The following is an 18,632-nucleotide window of genomic DNA, read 5'->3' on the forward strand; positions in this document are numbered from 1 at the left end:
AGACTTTCCACTTGTGTGTTGGATAGGGATAGTGTGGTCATTGTTCTTTAACTTTCTTCAAAACTGCATCTTAGAGGGGTGTACAGGATATCACCATATCTTGTCCAGGGCCAGTGTACTGTAAAAGACCAACAAGCTTGTGTTTCTTTATAATTGAAATCAGATGTATGTACAAGTGGCCATCTGATAGGTACAGGGGAATGGAGGCATGCTGTTAGAATATATTGTTCTGCTCTGTTTGCTCTTTCACTTTTATCCTAGTTTGACTTCAAATTGGTGCAATGAAGGTGTCTGCCTTTTGTGGGTAGGGCCAAGAAAGCATGGCATGTAGATGCAAAACTGCAGCAACTTGAAATATGACTATTTGTCTTTTTGCTTCCATCCCAAATTAGTAATTGAGGGTTAGACGGAAAGTGACTATGTGTTCTTAAAGGGGGGAGGGTAATGAGGAAGGAGTTATCCCGGTTATGATTTCTGCACCATCACAAGCATTTTCTTATCAGTTTGTGGATAACCAGTACTCCATTTACTGGTAATTACTGTGCTATCATTTTTGAACATTACATTTTGGACATAACTTATTTCTTCCTTGAAAGAAAAAAAAATACTTTCCAAAGTCATAATTTTTGTGTTCAGGCCATCATTGAATCAAAGGTTGTGGAAATATCTAAAAATCACCTCAGAGCATTTAGAACCCAATAACGTCTAGTGGTCTTGTGGCCCCCTGACCCCCAGCATAATTACATTCTTTCCTAGATACTACAGGCAAGAGTGGGAGGAAAAGAAGACAACAGTGGGGTGTATGACAGGGTGGCAGTAGATGGAGGTGCAGGAAGTACCACACTTTGTCTATGGCTTCAGATCATCTAAGTCTTTTTATATAGTCACTGTATGAAGCAATAGATACATCTTAAATTCTAAAACACTGAGCTTTATTTTAACAAAAAAGTGAAGTCTAGCCTTTCACACTGGTTGTTATGGTTTGTCATGCAAAAGCATTTGTGGAAAGTCCCACTTCTGGGAACTTAAAAAGGTGGCAACCCTAACCACGATGCTTTGACAGAGATGGCCTGCATCTGTCTCACCTAGGCTTCAGGCTTTTGGCAAAGGCTCTTGCCTGTCCTATAGTGCCTTTTTTAGGAAAAGTGATGAAGTTAAAACTACCAACATAAAAATTTCAACAAAGCACAAGTTAAAGGTCATGCTGCTAAATGCTAGGAGTCTAAACATGAAACTGCACTCATTGCAAGCATTCCTAACCCTGGAAAATGCTGACATCAGTGCAGTCACAGAAACCTAGTTCAAAGCTGTGGAGAGCACCCCAGCCTTACCTGGTTACTCATTCTACCATACATTCCAATCCCAAACTGTGGGCAGTAAAGCCAAAGTAGGTGCAGTTTCAATATACATTAAAGACATGCACACCTCCAGGCTGGTCAAACAGTATGACACACAAGAGACACTCCAGGTGTAGTTAACCATTGACAAAACCCCTATTCAAATCATAGATAGTCACTGGCCCCCAAATCTGACTCAAGATGCCGAATCTGCTTATTTGGACCTGTTTGAATCTGTCAAGATTCAACCCTTTACCCTGATCCTGGGTGACTTTAACTTCCCAAACATAGATTGGAAGAACTACTCATGCCAGAACACAAATGCCCAGGGATTCCTTGAGTTTGTCAATGCAAATGTCTTGGAACAGCTAGTTGATACCCCCACAAGAGGTTATAAAATCTTGGGCTTGGTATTAACCAACATGAGTAACCATTGCAGCATCCCTATAGTATCATCCTCCCTGGTAAGATCCGACCACAAAGCAGGCACTTTCAAATTCACCTCTAGCTAGGTTAGACATAAAAACTACTTCAAAGCTGATTACAGCCTCCTGAGGGATGGTATAAACAGCTTCACAGTCCCCTCCCCCTCTGTAGGAACTGGCACCAATATCCAAAACTACACCAAAGCACTATACAAGCATTTATATAGATGTATGGAATCAGGAATACCCAACAGGACTAAATCATCCTCCACAAGGAAGATTAAACCTGTCTGGTGGACATCTGCAATAAATAAACTCTATAATAAATGGAAAAAACATTGCTGTCCAAGACCAAGAAGAGCAGGTGCCCAATTGGAAGCAATGTCTTCTTAGCCTGAACAAGCAAATAAGAGCACTAGTGAAATCCTCCAAAGCAAACTTTGAGTCCAAATTGGCCACATCTACTAGAGACAATCACAAGGCCTTCTTCACATATGTCCACGACCTCAAAGGAAGCACCCAGATCTGTTCAGAATTGGTGGTCAAGGACACCACATATACAAATGCCGTAGATATAGCAAACTTGCTGGCTGACAGATTCAATGAAAACTTTACCCCTCTGCCCCCCATCAGTAAAACAGGACATCACCAGTACCTGCCCCCTTTCCCTTATATCTGGGGAACAGGTCATCATTGCTCTCTCAAAGGCAAAAAATACAGCCTCCATGGGACCCAATAACATCCCAGGCTGCATCTTACATAAACTCAGGCAGGAACTTGCAGCACCATTAGGCACCCTATTCAACTAGAGCCTGAGTAGTGGCTTCATCCCAGCTGACTGGAGGACAGCCACTGTCATCCCTTTATGCAAAGGTGGAGCGTCCACCGATCTGGAAAATTATAGACCCATCAGCCTAACTAGCCTGACATGCAAGACCATGGAACAAATTATCATGGACTTCATTAACAAGGACATTGGCATCTTCCAAACACTTGATCCCACACAGTTTGGCTTCATCAAGGGATGGTCATGTCTGCTAAATTTGGTCTACTTCTTTGAGACAGTCTACAAAGCCATGAATGAGGGGAAGAAGGTGCACACCGCCTACCTTGACCTGGCCAAAGCCTTTGACACTATTTCCCAATTGGACATAATAGATAAACTTTCTCAACTAGGAATCAATCCATGTGTTACCAGATGGGTAGCAAACTGGCTCACTGATAGAACCCATGTAGTCAAAATAGGGGAAACCACCTCAAGCAGTAGGACAGTAACAAGAGGCATACCCCAGGGTTCAGTCTTGGGGCCTCTGTTATTTGGGATATACTTTTCTGAGATGCAGGCCAAAACCAGTGGGGTATGGCTGGCAAGGTTTGCAGATGATAGCAAGCAGGGTGCTGTCATCAATTCCCCTAGTGATGTGGACATCCTCCAAGAGGGTCTCACTCAGACAAATGTCTGGTGCCAGAAAATGGCTTCAAGCTGCATCCTAAAAAATGCATCATCATCATCATCCCTTTTGGGGAGAGTGGCATCCCCACAAATTATCACATTAATAACAATGTCCTAAGCATGGATTTAGTCATGAGGGATTTGGGCGCCTGGGTTGATAGCAACCTGACTTTTGACTACCATGTTGCTTCTGTTGTATGGAAAACCTTCTACATGGCCCACCTCATAAGTAAGGGTATCTCATCCAGAGACAAGGAGGTCATAACACCCATGTATTCTTCCCTTATAAGGCCCATTATTGAGTACAACACCCCTATCGGCATATACGTTTCAAAGCACATGCAGCAGCTAGAAAGACAACAGAGGTTCCTCACCAGGAGAATCCAGGGCCTCAAACATCTCCCATACACAGATAGGCTAAAAACCCTAACCCTCTACTCAGTTTCATACAGACTCCTCAGAGTTGACCTCTGTCTGGCATACAAGGTGATCATGGACCCCACCTTGATGGGTCTGCTGCATATCCGCAAGTCAAGCTCCACTCAAGTAATCCACACACGCTGCCTCAGCTTGGTCTGTGACATCAACAAGACTTGTTGGGGGACAGATTTTTGTCCCAGAGACTCCGCCATCTATGGAATAGACTCCCTCTCCACATCAAGCAGAGTACCTCTTTCCTCATTTTTAAGCACAACTTGGATAACTGGATGGATTTTTTTTCTCTTCCCTTTCGACACGCACTAACCAGACAAGACTGAAATGTGTGCGTTTATTGCCTAAAGGGCAGAGGAGTAAATTTTCAAGCTTTTTTCTCTGCTATAAATCAGGCAAGTTTGCAATGCTCTGTTTACTTACAGAGAATTCTGGAGTGCTTTTCAATTGCTTCAACTGCATCCTTACAATCCAAGCTAAACACATTTGCTTGACTTATTGCACTTGTCCTTTCTTTATACAGAGATCACTATTGTTTTTCAGCATTTTAAAGCATTTATTTTATTTTGTGGCAAAAATAGTTATTTATCTGTTTGTTGGACTTTCTAGTTCTGTTTCCAAATTGCCTTGCAGAAGGGCAAATTAGCCAAGCATGGACTTATTTGTTTGGTGCTTGTTTATTGTTTATACTGCACTTGAGAGCTGCTTTTACTGCGGTTTTACATTACGACATTCCAGGATCATCCATCTTGTGGCAGAAAGTATTTACCTGCTTTTTTCTGAGTTGGGAAGCACTGCAGGGAGCTCAAAGTGTAATTGTTCATTGGCTAGAGGGCATAGGAGTCAGTTTTCAAGAAAGCTTTTTTCTCTGCTGTAAATCAGGCAAGTTTGCACAGAGCTGCTCACCAAGCAGCAGTGGTTAGCAGTACCCTCTATAGTAGCAAATACCTAGACAGTAAAATTTCCCTATAAACTTAGGATTAGGTCTGAAAACTGTTAAAATGTGTGGTATTGTGTGGAATTAAGCTTAGAGCACATAGCTTGCATATGGAATGGCTCTACTATATCCTAGAACATAACATCTTGCCCTTATCATCAGAAACTATCCCAGAAGACCCCATTAAAACCCAGTCCTTAATCCTAAACAGCCAACTCTACTACATGGTCGGTCAGACAACATTGATATGCTATTTCCAAATGTCTATGTGATCATCTTAGTAGATTTGGGCATCCTAAGACAATGCACCAATTGTCTCATGTTCTTAGTCAACCAGTTAATCATTAAAGAAAAATAACACAGTATGCAAAAAATGCAAATAGGTTCATAGGTTTATACTAGGCTACTGACCACCAGGGTCATTACAAGCCTAGTCCATGCAGCTTGGATAGGTATATGATAGGATATGTTAGTAAAGAGGTTGCTGAGAGTTATGTGAGGAGGTATGTTAGTATAGTATTTATTTCCTTACTGTCAGCTTCTGTCCATCAGAGACATGAGGGTCATCTGTGGGTGAATTTTTGATTTCCCGTGCAATGATCAAGGTTTTTTTTTTTTTTTTGGAGCTTATTCCATAACATAGGTATCCTTTGAGAGACATATCAGTCTCTCCTGTATGTTCTAGTTATATCACAAGCAAAGTTCAGGTCCTTGGATCTAGTGTTTATGGTGTTGTTTGTTTTGCGGATGTGCAAGAGATCTGTCCGAACTGGATTTAAGCATGCCTTATATGCTAGGCATAAATTGCCTCTCAGTAACATGTAGGGGACTGAGTACAGAGATGGGGCCTTAGGTCTTAAAACGATCTGCATAAGACATGATATTCATACCCTGGATCCTCCTGATGAGGAACCTTTGAGAGCATTCCAATTGTTGCGGGTGCCTGGTTAGGTACATGCCAAAGGCCATTGTTCTCATTGAAGGGTCTGATAAGGGCTGAACAGAGTGGTACTATAACTTCAGTGGACCTGGATGCCATACTCTTGGTTATTAGCTGGGCAACATGGAGTGATTTTCTTCTTGGCTACGTGTTGGTCGAAGCCCAGATTACTGGCTAAATATGTTCACAGATCCCTAACTATCAAGTCAACTCTTAGGGGTGTTTTATCAGTGGAGTAATTAGCTTGGGTGGATGATTTCCCAAAGAGTACTATAATGCATTTCATTGTGCTGAGTTTTAATCTATGGCTTTGGCACCAGTTAGACCTTATTGTAGGATGTTGGTGTCGAGGGGGGGGGATCTATGATAGCTCCCAACTTACAGTCATAATGAAACTTGGTAAGCCAGAGGCCTTTGACATTAACTTTGACTTCCGAGAAGTAGATGTCAGATAGGAATGAGCCCAAAAAGAGCCCCGAGATACTCCCCAGGTGACCGGTTTCCTGACAGAAGTGGTCTCAGTGATCCTGACTTCTTGGGTCCTATCTGTGAGCCAGCCAGAAATTGAAAGAGTTATGTAGAGATTTATGCATACTTGTGAGAGTTTGTTAATAACACTTGAGTGGTGTATTGTATTGAATGCCTTGCCCATGACAAGCTAGGTAGTATGCACTGTTTTACGTTCTCAAAGAAGTCTACCAGGTTGAGTAGAGAAGAGCTACCCTTAACAAAGCCAAACTGCGATGGGTCCAGTGTCTGTCAGTTGCTAATGTCCTTGGTCTTTTCCATGATAATTCATTCTATGACTTTGCATATTAGACTTGTCAGACTGATGTGTTTGTAGTTCAAGACTCAGTTGATGTTCCATCATCATGGAGAGGGATGACCACTGCGGCCCTCCATTCAACGGGCATGTAACTTTGAGGCTATAGCTGAAGAGTGCCGCAAGTGGTCCTACTAGATCATATTTTAGGCTATTCAGGATGCAAATGGTAATATTGTTGGGTCCTACTGAAACACCATTTCTGGCCTTAGTGAGCAACACCAGGACCTGCTCCCTATTGATAGCTGGGAGATATACTAAAAGGGATTTCACAGAAGGTAGTGGGGGAGTGGGGGATGACATTAGAGATAAATTTATCAGCTAGTAGATTTGCTATGTCACCCTGGTAATTGAAGGTTGTGCCATTTACCACCAGTTCTACAAACAGCTGAGTATTACCTTTAAGGATCCTGACATAGTTGAAGAAGGCCTTGTGATTGTCCTTAGCCTAGGAGGCTATCTTGCCTTCATAACTGGCATTGTTGGACTTTATTAGACCACTTAGTTCCTTGTTTAGATGAATCAGAACCTTTTTTGTCTCTATGAGAGTTGATCTTTCTGATTTTGACCATAACTTTTTTCTTTTGTTATATACCCTGTTAAAGTAAGGGTTCCACCAGTGGGGTTTGGGTTTGACTTTGGTGTTAGATCTGGGCTTACTTCTGGTAGGTATGGCAGCCTCAGTGCAGCCACTTACATATTCGTACAGGGTTTTAAATAATTATACATAGGCAGCTGTGTTTTCTGTGCTTAGTGAGGTGTGAATTCCTGTTATGGGTTTTGTTGGGATTTCTGGACTGATTTTTATTTTGAGGGAGACAGCTTTCTCATCTGACCTCACCAATGAGGATGTGACATGAGGGGTGGAGAACAATGCTATCCCATGTTGGTGAGTACCAGGTCCAATATGATTGATCCTTTGGTTGGAGTCTGCACTATCTGGTCCAGGGTGGTTGTGTTGATAAAGTCCAGGAAGCATTATGCCCGTGAGTTAGAATTGGCGTATGCTTTCCAGTCTATAGAAAGGTAGTTAAAATCCCCCTTGAATAGGGTATTTGGATAAAACAGTAAAACTGATACATCAAAATAGCACCCTGTATACTTTTTTCTCACTCCACCTGCATATCATATATAGATAGAAGTAGTAGCATAGCAGAATAAGTAAACTAGCTCTCCTTACACTTATCTAATTTCCAGCTACCTCTTTGTCTATTCTTTTTTCTGCAACCACCTTTCTTCTTTTTAGCCACCACACGTTTTACATAGTAAGCTTTCACTACTCTAATCATTTTACCTAGAAAGTACACCTGCACTGTTTCCTCTCTTGCTTACTTTTGTCTCTAGTCCACCTATAATAGTGCAAACTGAAACTATATAGTCTGCTATTTGAGTTCTGTAGTTATTTTTCCCTAACTGGAATATATGCAGTTTTTGTACTTGCCATTATTTATTGTGATTATGGATGATGTGCGGATAGTGAATCATGAAGTGCAGTGGATTAGCAAGGAGGAAGTAAGGATAGCTATGAAGAGGATGAAGAACGGAAAGGCTGTTGGTCCAGATGACATACCTGTGGAAGCATGGAGGTGTTTAGGTGAAATGGCAGTGGAGTTTTTAACTAGATTGTTTAATGAGATCTTGGAAAGTGAGAGGATGCCTGAGGAGTGGAGAAAAAGTGTTTTGGTACCGATTTTTAAGAATAAGGGTGATGTGCAGAGCTGTAGTAACTACAGAGGGATTAAATTGATCAGTCACAGCATGAAGTTATGGGAAAGAGTAGTGGAAGCTAGGTTAAGAAGGGAGGTGATGATTAGTGATCAGCAGTATGGTTTCATTCCAGGAAAGAGCACTACAGATACAATGTTTGCTTTGAAAGTGTTGATGGAGAAGTACAGAGAATGTCAGAAGGAGTTGCATTGTGTCTTTGTGGATTTAGAGAAAGCATATGACAGGGTGCCTAGAGAGGAGTTGTGGTATTGTATGAGGAAGTCGGGAGTGTCAGAGAAGTATGTAAGAGTGGTACAGGATATGTACAAGGGTAGTGTGACAGTGGCGAGGTCTGCGGTGGGAGTGATGGATGCGTTTAAGGTGGAGGTGGGATTACATCAAGGTTCAGCTCTGAGCCCTTTCTTATTTGTAATGCTGATGGACAGGTTGACAGACGAGATCAGACAGGAGACCCCGTGGACTATGATGTTTGCAGATGACATTGTGATCTGTAGTGAGAGTGGGGAACAAGTGGAGGAGACCCTGGAGAGGTGGAGATATGCTCTAGAGAGAAGAGGAATGAAAGTCAGCAGGACTAAGACAGAATATATGTGTGTGAATGAGAAGGAGGATAGAGGAATGGTGAGGATGCAGGGAGTAGAGGTGGCGAAGGTGGATGAGTTTAAATACTTGGGATAGACACTTCAGAGTAATGGTGAGTATGGAAGAGAGGTGAAGAACAGAGTACAGGCATGATGGAGTGAGTGGAGAAGAGTGTCAGGAGTGATTTGTGACAGATGAGTACCAGTAAGAGCAAAAGGGAAGGTCTACAAAAGGGTAGTGAGACCAGCTATGTTATATTGGTTGGAGACAGTGGCATTGATAAAAAGGCAGGAGTCAGAGCTTGACATGGCAGAGTTGAAGATATTAAGATTTGCACTGGTTCTGACAAGGATGGACAGGATTAGGAATAAGTATATTAGAGGGTCAGCCCAGGTTGGAAGGTTTGGAGACAAAGCCAGAGAGGCAAGATTACATTGGTTTGGACATGTGCTGAGGAGGTATGCAGAGTATATTGGGAAAAAGATGCTAAGGATGAAGCTGCCAGGTAACAGGAAAAGAGGAAGGCCTAAGATAAGGTTTATGGATGTGGTGAGAGAGGACATGCAGGTGGTTGATGTGACAGAGCAAGATGCAGAGGACAGGAAGAAATGGAAACATTTGATCTGCTGTGGCGACCCCTGACAGGAGCAGCCAAAAGAAGATGTGTTGTATTTCAGTATGTATTTTCTCTGTATTTGCTGCTATCTTCTAAAATTGCTGTTAGTGTATTATAGTTCTTGTATCCAAGTATTAAATGTGGAGATTTTCTCACCAGACCTCTGCTGAAAAAAGTTTTATCCAGTTGGACTTTCCTGGTAAAAGTCAGTCAATAAAAAATAAAATGTCTAAATAAAGTGGGAGTTGCTGCTGCTTGACTTGTTTTTTTTTCGGAATAGGAAAGGATCCAAAGCTTCAGTTTCCTAAGATAGTGCAGCTTTATGTAAGAGGATCAGAAAAGCTTCTTTTGATATATGTAGGACACTACTCTTCCTAAACTCTTGCTAAAATAACCTTGAATGAGATTGCTGCCAAATAAGCTGCATGTTTTATGAATCTGGGTGGAAGGAAGTCAGTGCCAATTGAACTAGCTCCTGTTTTATATGGACGTTTATGATTTGAAATCGGCTTCCTGCAGAATAGATCCTGTCCTATCAGTAGGCAGGGCATGTCTTGTAATATTGCTGTAAGTAGTTTTAGGAGATGCAATGGAATTGTAAAGTAGTTCCTGAAAAATTTGTCTACCTTGAAATCCTAGTCTTTTGGAAGAGAAGAAGGAGTGAATGTCTTTTCTGCAACTAACAGGAGACTGATCCCTTTTCAAAAGGTTTTTGTTGTAATCTGGATCCCATAGAAAGCTGCAAAGTATTTACATTTTTGGTTTCTAACAGACTTTTTACATTGATTCCTTAATTCTATATTACTGAAGTGACTGGGAGGAGAATGAATTCCTATAGTTTGCCTAGGTTTTGCTTCCTAAGATCATTAAACTAGTTAGGGGCTTAAACATAAAGGCTGAGAGACATGCTGACTCTGCAGGATCTTGCTGGGGCTCAGCTATAAATGCTGTGTACAGTATTGTCAAAATAATTCAGTACATCATCAAAAAGCATAGAGATCAGACAAGCAATGCGGCCTCAGCATCTCAGTGTGGACCCCTTCTGGTGGGTACGGTATGCTAAGATTTGTTGCGGGGAGGTGGCCAGCTATAACTCCAAGCATTCCTCAGTATTAGAATCTCATGCCTGCATAAACAGCATGCAGCCAAAGCTGCACAACACCAAGTTCCAGGTTCTATTGCAGTGTACGAGGCAGAGCACATCATTAGAATTATGTAGTCTGAAAATCAGCTGTCTAATGCTAACATATAAAATGCTGAGTCATGCCTATTGGTAGTACATTGGCATTAAATTATCTGGAATGTAGAAGAAGAGGAAATCATTTTTTTTTTCTTTTTTATTGTTATTGCTAATAACATTGCACATGAAGATTTATTGCCAGTGATATAAATGAAGACATAAAGAGAGACATACTCTTTACTGCTTATGAGACAGAAAACCTACAGTTTAATGAAAAAACTGATGCCTACTAGACTAATTGAAAGAAACCCAAACCAAATAAGATATAGAAGAGACATACATTTCAGTTGTATAACAGAAAGTTTACTGAAACATTTTCAGACTGTGTAGTCAACTGAAGAAAGTCACTCTGAGACTATGATTATAGACAGAGAGTAAATAGAATGTTCAGATACAGAGACAGAGATAGACTTATATGAGGAATAAATAATGAAAACCTACAAATATTGTTATTGCCAGAAAGTAAACTGACATTAAAAATGCCTTAAGTATTGCCTTCGCAGTGGAAATAGCAAAGATTGTACAAAGTTAGCAAGTGAAGCCCAGGGCTGTAGCATGTAATCAGGTGAAACACCACCACATTAGAATGTATGCTCCTAAAAGTATGAAATGTACAGGGGTGGCTCATGCTATAGGACTGCAAGACTGCAGCCCCCACCTAGAAATGTAAAAAGAAAAGGGAAATAATTTTAAAACAGAAAAGTAATGAGTCCAGAACTCCATGCTTGCATGCTGTGCTGTGCTTGGAGTTCCATACTCTCTCAGAACTCCAGAGTGCTCTGCCAGGCAGTCCAGATAAGGGAGAATGGCATTCCTGCCCTGCAGGCCAGAAGTCTGTGTGGTGATGACATGGAACAGACCAACACTGGACTGCATCATCAGCAAGAGCCTATTCTCGTGGGAAACCAGCATCATCGGGCTGAGAGGAGAATCAGAAACCCAGCCGTTAGCTTGCACGGGCTAAGGAGCATGGATTTACTGCGGGAATGGAGAGGAGAAGTAATTCAGGTCAAAGAAGTTGCTTCTGTGGGCTGAGGATGGGAACGGAGACTGCTGAGAACTAATACGTGTACGTGTGTGTAATGCCCCAGAGAACACATGGTGGTGGGTAGAGAATACCTCAGGTTTGAACCCTGTACCATGGATGCAAGTGGCAAGGGCCTGATTTCCCTACCCACCACCATTTGTAAAAAATGTTTGCAGATTTTTGCCTCATATTTGCTCTCTTCCTCATAAAATCTGTGGTTTCTCTATGTTTGTTTTTCCTTACACAGTCAGTAGTGCAGTGGTGCACTGGTAGCATTGCTGCCTGACATCTACAGGTTCTATGGTTTGATTCTTGGCTTGGGTGCCTTGTGTGTGGAGTCTGCAAGTCCTCCCATCTTACAAAGCCATGTGTCTGCAGTGTTTCTCTCTAGGTTGCTGCTGAAAATTGGCTTTTGTTCCAAGTCAGACTTTCCTGGTTAACAAATGTTAAATAAATAAAAACAGGCGTTTGAATTTCAGACTTCATATTCTTCAGAAAGTATATGGTAACGCAAAACCTTTTATTCTAGCAATTTTCAAAGTTTATAACATGGGTATTTGAAATTTGTCCCTATTTTTGGGACTGTATCCCCCCATTATTGGCTTCATCCAGGTTTTTTTGTGCTAAGGTTGAGAGCTATGGTGAGAAATTAATTTGCTGAATATGTTTGGGGGGCTGTATTCCCCCATTATTGACTTTGTTCAGGTGTTTTGTGCTAAGAGGTTGACAGCTATGGTGAGAACTGAATTCACTAAATGGTAGCCATTTAAGTTTGTCTTCCTCTCTTTCACAAAACAGCTGATTTGGCATAGTGGTATGTTGCTCTGATTGTTTTGCAGAGGGTCCTGGGTTCAAGACTTGGCAGTGAAATGTATGGTGATAACACAGCATTTTATTCTAGCAACTTTCCATCATTATGCAAGCAATGTTTAAAATGTGTCCCTGGATTTTGGGCTCCTCCCCAAAAAAATTTTGGCTTTTTCCCGATTTCTTGTGTTGCAAAGTTCAGAGATACAGCTGAGTGTTGAGGTAGATTTTACAAGGAGCTGAGAGCTGCAGGGGAAAAAAGTTTAGTGCTGCTTATGCTGAGTCACCTTGCATTGTTAATAGCACAACAGGCAGTGTACTTACTTTTGATGAAGAAGGCTGTAGGTTCTACTCCCACAGTAGGTAGATTCATTGCTCATACAGTACTATGTTGTAAAAGGGGTGGATGCTGCAGTCCTTTTTGGCGAAGATACCTAGTAACTATGAACCTGTTATCAGTTTGCCATCCATTCCCTATTGCAATATTACTAACTTATCATTTTTTTAATGCAACATAGGCAATTTATTCCTCAAGGGCAACAATCACTTTATTTGTAGATGAAACAATGACATATAAAGTAGTTCGATAGCAGCAATCTCTTCATTAGTTACAGATTTCTTTAATGTGGAATTTAGATGACATTTACATCAGAGGTTGTGCATATTTACTGATACTGGTGGACTGTAGAAGTTTGAGTAGACTTTTATGATGGAAATGTTCTGAACTGGGCAGTTTTGTCATTATTGGTGCATGCATTTTGTTTCATTGTTTACTGAAAAAATGTTCAAAACAATAAATTTAAAATGCCCTCTAACAACTGTATTGCATTGTACAAGGAATATAATTTAATACAATCAGGAAGGTGTATCAAAGAGCATGCGTATGTTTCGTGTTCAAGGGGCCTATGATTTAAAAACAGCCCAAAGTTGATCTTTATCTGCCACTGACAAAATGCATTTTCTTTAAATGTGGGTTTCAATGCTGTTTTAATGAATGTGAGTTTCAAGGGCAGAGAAGTTTTACTGCTAAGTCTGTTTTCATTGTGAGACTGCATTGCTTTGTTTAGCCGATATATATTGGTGTTTGTGCTGTAAAATGCAAAATAAAACTTTCAAATGAAATCCAAATCATCACAGAAGTGAAGCAATATGCACATTATAGTGTTTATGGTAAATGGGGGCAAAATAACCAAGGAATGGGACATTGGAATGGCTGCAGAGGGGAGGCTCCATTCGACCATTAATTTGTGAGGGGGAAGGGCAGCAAACTCAAAGACAGCCCTGGCTGAACTATACCTCTCAACTGTCCAGATTTTTGCTTCTTATTTTTGGTTTGTTCCTCATAAAATTTGTGGTTTTCTGGCAAATCATTTAGGAATGAAGTTACTAAATAATGACAGACATTTAGGCAGGATTCATGAAGCCTCCGTGTAAGAATTATAACTCATACACGGAGGCTGCAGTTAAACGGAGTGATGTCAGCATGCTCTGCATATTAATGAGAGCATGCTGAATCACACTTAAGGCCAACACGGTCCATGTAATACAGTAGGGGGCGTGTCCGTAGGTCAAGCCCTGTAAGCGGACACACCCCCAGAAGAGGAAAAGTACCCAAAGTAAACACCCACGACAGAGTCCACGGAAATGTGAATAAACAGAACACAACACATGCCCCCACAAACTATGAACAGAAAACATATAAATAAACATGTTTTATATATTTTTTTAAATTGTAAAAATGTTTAACCGTGAGTGCGCTTGTTTGCACGGGCGTGCCGTAAGCGCAGCTACAGTTAGCAGTCAGTGGGAAAGCATATAAGAACTAAATATGCAAAATAAGCCAGGAAGGAATAGCGTAGCAGTAGAGATGTTGGCTGAAGAGCAGGCAGTCATGGTTTGAGCCCCCACAACACCAATTTTTTTCTTTTGCAAAATAAGCAGGAAACAAGTCCCCGACAAATATGTACACATAAAACCACAATTTATGTAAAATGTAGTGAAATAGCCCATTTATATTGAAGACATGTGAGGTAACAAAAGAATAAAAAATGCCAGATGTGCTCATAGCTGAGCTACAGTTTAACAGAGTGAGTGCATGTGCCCGTAGATGAGCAGTGGTTTAACTGGTGCAAAATTAGTGCCCGTAGCTGAGCAGTGGTCTAACACACTAAATCTATGTGCCCCTAACTGAGCTGAGCGTAATATGCGTGCCGATAGCCAAATGAGGCTTAAAGCAGCGTACCCCGTTTGCGCGGAGCTGCGCACCGCGCAAACAAGCTAACCGACGGGCAACATTGAGCAAGCCGTATCAAAACTGCCTTTACACAGACACACCCCTCAGCATGTCTAGGCAGTCATGAAAAATAAAAAGCAGTGGCCAGGTTTGAACCCAGGATACTATACACCATAGTCAAGGTACAGAACCACTCAGCCATGACAGGAGTACCTAGAAATGCAATAATAGCTAATATATAGGAATGAATACAAACTACAGCATGACAATGCAGGTTTACTGAAGTTGATACAATTCCAAAATGGCCACTCACAGATATGTGCGGGAAAAACGGACTATATAAGCCCCATAGGTGGGAATACACAACATAAACGATTGTAGAACTGACCTGCAGGCAGAATGACAGGAGTAGGAGAGGGTAGTTGCTTCCGAGCACAGAGGTGGGGTGTTGAGGAGTCCAGGTACATGGTCTGGCTCCTAGTCCATAATCATGAAGCCCAACTCATGCAGGGCCAGGTCCTCTTGGGAGCATACAGGGCCGAGGTGTGGGACCGGTTGGCTCATGATCTCACCAGTGCCACAGGGATTCCAAGGACTGGTGAGCAGGTCTGTCACCACCATGCAGACCTGAAGAGATGCAATCAGGACCAACTGAACCTTTGGATCCAGGAGGCCCGGCAAATACCCAATGCCCCACTACTGAGTAAGTAACATTTAATTATGTATGTAAGAAATTAAAAGAGCTGATATTATGGAGATGTGTATTCCAATATTACTTTATTTATATTACAGCTGCAGGTGTCCGTTCTGCGAACCGCAGAGTCTATGGCGATAGGCTGGTGCGGTTGCGCCACCAGGCAGGTCAGTAACCCACTACCAGTAACCGTAAAGAAATATAAAAGTATGACAATCAGCAAAAGAGTGCAGTGTAGTCAGTAAGGAATAAAATCTGCAAGTAACAGTGTGAAAGTGTCTGCAAGTCATGCTTGATTACAAAAGTGTATTTCAGCCTGTAAGTTAACCCGAAAAATGAAACTGTCTGACATATATTCTGAAATAAAAATGCCCTACCTGTAAGAAAATAGTACACAACCTGCAGCAGGCTGAGAAGTATAGCTGCAGAAGATGATGAAAGCACATGTGTGAAATATACCCCTGTGGAAATACTGAAACATGACAGAAGTGAGACTGCTGGAAAGGATTGTAATAACTACAGGTAAAACATGTCAATAAAGCTTAGAAGTAAGTACCATCCTGAATAGTAAAATGAAAGCAAGTGAGAGAGTGTGAGAAAGTGTCATGAATCCAGCAATACAGTAGTAATAACCCCTGAATAAAGTATACTGCAGTCAAGACAGAATGAAATGCATGTGAGATTCAAAACCAAACAGCAAAATCTGTTCAAAGTGTTGCTGCATGTGGAATGTGTATCCCAAAATCTGGATATGTTGCTCTCAGTCTGAAATATGCAGATAGGATGATTGTCTGATATACCAAACATCCACACTTGTCTACAGCTATATAAAGCAAATGTAGCAAGATAATGTAGCTGAACAAAGCTAGATATGAATGTGTATGAAGAACACTAAAATGTATATTGATGTTGCAGTAACAGTCCTATCACCAAGTTGAAATAGTTATCATATAGGAAACTGTAGTTAGAACAGTAGTGTGTATATAACTGTAGCTATTAGAAATGTACAGCATATGTATTGTTATTTGAAGGTGTTAATATTACTTTCTTTACCCCACCCTATAACCACATATAACCCATTCCACGTGAAAATGCTATGTGCAATCACAATTAACACCCCTGGACGTTTGTCCTGTTGGGTCACATATATATGCATGTCTGTTGATGCATCTGCCCTGTTCATACATCCGCACCTGATGGCCTGTTGCCATCAATTAACCCTGCATGTTGCTGGACTGTGTATTTCCGTTCAAATTATGCATGTGTTATGCACGCTGTTCAATGGTGTGAATATCTGGGTGTTTGGTTAATGGGAATACTAATGCATGCTGTTACAACTAATTGTGAATGGTATTATATGTCACTAACCCAAACTGTCATGACATAATGCAAAACATAGGACGACAGGGAAGGTGGGTTCCAGTGGACCCACCTCTCCCACCTCAGCTGGCGAGTGCACCTGGCACTAGTGCCGAGTTCGGACCCTCCTCCAGTGGCCCTGTGCCACCTGCGGGTGGAAGCGCTGCAGGGGATGGGGCTCACCCCCCCTCTGCAAGTGTGGCCGGAGGAGAACCACCACTCACCCTCTGTAGTGTCCAGACTGTGGTGCATAGGGAGATTCAGGACTCTGTTCTTGAGCCCCTACGCCAGCTCGAGGCACGGGTGGCACAACTAACGGGCATGCCTGTTGCCCCGCCTACACAGCCCCCAGCACAGCCCCGTCCTGGGCAGTGAAGGAACAGTGGCAACTGCCTATGGGTGGGGATATCAGTTCCACTGTTGCCATCTGTGGGCTCATGGGCTCTGGATATCCAAACCTCCGTCCCTGTCAATTGTGTAAAGCCCCGACACATGTCATACACCGCCCCTGTATGCATCTTGTTTGTCTTGTCTGTTTACCTACCCAACCTACCTCCCCAGCTGTACCGACTTCCTTCACCTGACATACCACTCTCACCTGAAAAAAAAAGGCACTCTGTACCCACAAAAAAATTACGCCCCATACATAGCTGCCCATTCCGCACACATGTCTGCTGGACATGGAACCTATCAATTACAATTGGCTGTACAACAAGTATTATTGTTGTCCTGACACCTCTCTCAGGGGTGGAAGGTTTCAAATGTCACACCAAATTACATACATATGCACAGCTGTTGCTGATGAAGAAATGGGCAGCTGTGGGCCTTACCTACAACCCTCCTGCACATCCCAAGCTTGTTTCCCTACTGTCTTACCCTCTTTGTGACCCCTTTTTCACCACTTTCCTATCTCCCCATTTTCTTTTCTTTCAAAGAAAATAGCGCGGGTGTGCGCCAGAGTAAGCACCGTTAAGCGGTTGTAACCGGGTGTGTGCGGAGCTAACCGCCAGTGCGCATGCATGAGCTCCGCGCAAACCAGCGCTAACCCGGTTACAACTGCTTAAAAGTGCCTTAGTCACTTTGATTGACAGGTCCTGTACTCAGTTCAAAAGAAAAATAAAATCCCACTGTCAGTCCCGAGCCCCGGACCTTGGAAACACTAGTCTGTACGACCTACCACTAAGCCATGACTCTTATACAAAAACATTGTGCTAAAATAAATATAACATGTAATAGTAGGGATGAATGTAAAGGGAATATAGGATGTGTAGTACACAAAGCATGTCATTTAAAATTACTGTCAAAACTACTGGATTTCCATAATAGTAGTGTGTGAACAGAAACAGCCATGCTAGTTGGCAGCTTGTAGATAATAAGGTCAGTTAAAGTACATAGATATATGTATGCATATGTACACACACACATATATATATATATATATATATATATATATATATATATATAAATATATATCTATATGTAGTTGTAGGAGTCAATGTGCATACACACTTGCTACAGGGAACATGAGAGAGGAATGGAGAATTGTGACTATACAACACAGCCTGAAGCATGAGAGAGATACTAACCTTTACACTCACAGAACACTGTCCACAGCATGCCAGCATGGTCCCCGCCCTCACTATCTGAAAGGGCAACGCCTATCCCACATACCCTTTTATAGCACTGACCTGAAATCACAGTGAGAACTGCAATCAGTACACAACTGGCTGTATGCAATTAGCAAATGCTGGCTTACAATTGGTGCAGAGGCCATCACATGGACCTATGCAGATACCTACAAAAGCATCCATTGCTAACACTCCCCACATGCAATACATTCATTGCATTGTCTGTAAGCAGACAGAGGGAGAGCGAGAAGTGAGAGAGAGAGAGAGAGAGAGAGAGAAAAAAAAAAATCAGACACTGTGACACTGTCACCCAAAGCTGTCAGCACTGACAGTAGCAGCAGCAAGCAGAAGCTGTGGTAACGCAACCAGCT

The sequence above is a fragment of the Protopterus annectens genome, chromosome 8.part0 (assembly GCF_019279795.1).
Source record: "Protopterus annectens isolate FY-2018-M chromosome 8.part0, PAN1.0, whole genome shotgun sequence".
NCBI classification, from domain to species: Eukaryota; Metazoa; Chordata; order Ceratodontiformes; family Protopteridae; genus Protopterus; species Protopterus annectens.